Raw genomic sequence first — 4082 nt, forward strand, 5'->3', positions numbered from 1 at the left:
CTACTTATATAAAAACCATGGGTGGTGTTCATCACATCCAGAAGGACAGCTGCGACCAACGGAAGGAAGTCAGTCCTACAGGGGTTGTCTTGGCAACAGCTGCGCCCTCCCCCAAGCTGTTTCCTGGAGTTGTTTCCGGCAAGGGCAGGGTTTGAGGCAGGAACCCGCTCTTGGATCATGGAGGCAGATCTTTCTAAAGTGTGCCGCACGCCAGCACGGCAAGGGGTGAACCTGAGTGGGGGCAGCTGAAAGGCTTAGAAAAGACAGACAAGAGAATGAAAGCTGGGTCTCGGTGGGACACTGCTTCTCTGAGAGACAGCAACCATGCCCACAGACATGCCTTTATTTTATAGCAGTGTGCTACAAAGCAAAGTAAGAGCGTGACCAAGATGTTTACAACATTCTCCTGGGTTTCAATCCTACTCAACTACATGCACCTGAACTCTATCAAGCCTACATCACTCAGGCACATGGGACCACGTGTTCGGACCATAGGTTCAAGCTTACGATTACAGCTGTTGGCTATAATTATGCTGGGAGGGCCCTGTCCTCCAAGCTGGGACTTGCATGTGGCAATGAGAGGACTGTGCCCTCTCATCAGTCCAAGGCTTGAACCTATCCAAAACACTGTAGAGGTTCCCCACAATAAAGTTTTAATTCTGTTCCTTTGTTACTAATGTTGTGGCCCCACCCCATAACAAAGAAACAATTTCCGGAGGATGAGGCCCAGGAATCAGGATTTTAAAAAGATTCCCAGGTGATTCTAATGTGCAGCCAAAGTTGAGAACCACTGCTACAGATAATATTAAACATATATCTAAACGTGCAATTCTTTGTCCAAAAAATGAGCATGTTCAAAAATTAAATGAAGAAAATTTGGATATATTCAATGGAGATTTTCACACATATTTGAGTGATGATTTCAACGATTCCACAGATAATGCTGAAAAGGAATATTTTCCCATCGAATTTCTTAATAGTATTACTCCTTTGGGAATGCCATGTCATAAATTAAAATTGAAAGTGGGTGAAGTCATCATGCTATTGAGAAATCTCAATAGTAAATGGGGTCTTTGAAATGGTACCAGATTTATTATCAAAAGATTACGACCTAACATTATCGAAGCTGAAGTATTAACAGAATCTGCAGAGGGAGAGGCTGTTCTGATTCCAAGAATTAATTTTTCCCCATCTAACACTGGCCTCCCATTTAATCTTACCAGACCTGAGGCCCTGAACCTAACTGTCCCCTATACCTGGGCTCCTGAGCATTAAAGAGAAAAAACCAACATGATATAGAAAAATGTTAGTTACATGCAAACAAGTGGTTAGAATAAGATGGAACTTGGAGACATTGTAGAAAATAGGTCTACCTTTCATCTACCTTTGATCTAGCACCAATATTCCACCTTTGTGTGGAAATTACCGAAAAATCGTTACAGCGGTCTGGTAGGGTTAAATTGATTCGATGACAGTTTCCTGTAATGCCAGAATTTGTAATGACTATTAATAAATCACAAGGACAAACTCTAGACAGAGTAGGCATATTTCTACCGGAACCCATTTTTGCATATGGTCAGTTATATGTTGCTTTCTCTCGAGTTTGAAGAGCATGTTATGTTACAGTTAAAGTTCTAAGTACTTCATCACAAGGGAAATTAGTCAAGCACTCTGAAAGTTTCATTGCTTGCATCACTGTTGTTTTTATATCATGTTTTTGTTGTTTCCATATCATGTTTTTGTTGTTTCCATATCATGTTTTTGTCGTTTTTATATCATGCCTCTGTTGTTGTTATATCCTTTTGTTACTGTTTATTTATTAATGAATTTATCTATGATTTTCATATACATTTTACTAATTTCCTTTCATCTCTCACACTTCTATTATAGAGAAAGGGCAAATAGCAATATTAAAATATCTCTGCTAATTAATTCCCTTTTAAAAAATATATTTTATTGATTTTTTGCAGAGAGGAAGGGAGAGGGATAGAGAATTAAAAACATCGATGAGAGAGAAACATCGATCAGCTGCCTCCTGCACACTCCCACTGGGGATGTGCCTGCAACCAAGGTATGTGCCCTTGACCAGAATCGAACCTGGGACCTTTGAGTCTGCAGGCCAATGCTCTATCCACTGAGCCAAACTGATTAGGGCAATTAATTCCCTTTTAATGTGCATGAATATTGTACACCAGGCTACTAGTATCAAATAATTATGTTGTATAACTTAAACTAATATAATGTTACATGTCAGTTATACCTCAATTTTTTAAAAGGTGAAAGAGGTCACCATTGCAACCTTATGTATATAAGGTTAAAACATTTTTTAAAGCTCCAAGGATAAAGAGAAATTCCTAAAACTTCCAAAAGACTAAAACAGGAGAAATGGAGCACTGCGATTATGGCATGAAGGTGTGCGACAGGCGACCTCCGACGCCGAGCAGCGCGGCTCAGCTCGGCCCGACGTCGTCCGGACTCGCACACAGCCCGGCGGTGCATGGATCCCAGGCGGAGATGGAGCGAGCGAACCCGTGGCCAGCAGCTCCGCACCAGGTGGCAGGGGATACTGAGAAGTCCATGTGCGTCTTGAACATGTCTCCATCACCCAAAAGCAGTGGAGTGCAGCACCTCTTGGAACCGTGACTCATCAGGCATTCAACACCTCCTTCGGAGTCCACAGCTGGAGAGGATGCCCTTGGTTTCTGCTCAGGAGCCCAGGCAGAATGCAGAGGAAATGGGGCCACAGTCCAGTGTGTTGCTGCCTGAGCGTAGTGTGAATCATTGCCTCCAAGTGACTCTCCCTCCTTCCTAAATGATTTACTGTCAGAGAATGTCTCCCTCTCAACCAGGAATGATGATTTTCAACAGGTTCCAGATGATGTCCTTTGGAGAGCCCAGTGTTCCAGGGATGGCCATGAACTTCAGTGGGAATCTGAGCATGCCCTCCAATGGGCCACCAGTCACAATGTCCCACATTAGGACACCAACACTGCATTATTCTCGCCACCCTACAGTACCTTCTAATAGAGACTCCTTAACACCTGAAATGTTATCACCTGCCACTGTGCCTTCTGCTGGGGGCCAGGCTGGGTTCCCCTCTTTGGCTCAGATGTTACCCCCTAGAGATCCCCACAACTGTGGAATGGCCCCAGATGGCTCCCCATCATTGCTGACTTTAGAATCCTGGGACTCTTTTGTTAGCCAGCCAGCCTCCCAGGAAGACCCCTTCCTACCCGAGCAGCCTATACCTGCGCCACAAAGAGGAGAGCAGAATTGCGGGGCCCCAGAAAGGGCTTACAGGAGCAGATCCCAGATTGCAAGGCCTTACTGCTGCCAGTATGAGAACTGTGGGAAAGCTTACACCAAGCGCTCCCACCTCCTGAGTCACCAATGCAAACAGAGGTGAGGCCCTATAAATGTGAATGGGAAGGTTGTACGTGGTCTTTCTTCCGTTCTGATGAGCTTGGACAACATATGCGGATACCGACCACATAGATGTGATCAGTGCGGCCGAGAGTTCATGAGATCTGACCATCTCAGGCAACACTAAAGGACTCATCTGTGGGTGCCAGGATCCTCCAGTCCACAGGCCAACGATGAAGAGAGAGCTGGTCCTCCTGCTCCTGGTCTTTAGTCAACCTCCTCTTCACTTCATTTTGGCTTCTCCACTCAGACCCTGCGTGCCTCTGACCAGCTAGTCTCCTTAGTAGGTATAAGCTTATTTGCAGACCGAGAAAGACTGTGAGGCAGTGTTGAGTGAAGCCCATATGAGCTGGACCCCATCAGGGACTCTTCAAAAACTGTCTTGGATGCCCTTACCTCTTTGGGGCCACCTACTGTTGCTAAGTTTAGCTACATGGAAAGATGAAGCAAAGTAGAGATTGGGAGCTTTATTAAAAAGCTCTTTATGTCACTCCCCAACTTAAAACTCTTCAGTGACTCTCCTTTGCCTGCTATAAAAAAAATCCAAGATTCTTATCTTGGTCTTCCACAGTTTCCAGAGCCAGTCTATGTTCAAACCCTGAATATGCCGCTTACTAGCCATGAGACCTTGGCAAAGTTCTCCTAGTAAGTGAAAAAAA

The 4082-nt window shown here is 44.5% G+C and overlaps 1 pseudogene across 1 annotated transcript; it reads left to right on the top strand.

The window, feature by feature from the left end:
* Nucleotides 1-2830: 2830 nt before the first annotated feature.
* On the top strand, nucleotides 2831-3634 carry LOC308526369 (Krueppel-like factor 17; annotated as a pseudogene). Its single transcript has one exon. The product of its transcript is annotated as a Krueppel-like factor 17 (transcript).
* The last annotated feature ends 448 nt before the right edge of the window (nucleotides 3635-4082 follow it).

The sequence above is a fragment of the Myotis nattereri genome (genome assembly GCF_964212035.1).
Source record: "Myotis nattereri genome assembly, chromosome: 10".
Taxonomy (NCBI): domain Eukaryota; kingdom Metazoa; phylum Chordata; class Mammalia; order Chiroptera; family Vespertilionidae; genus Myotis; species Myotis nattereri.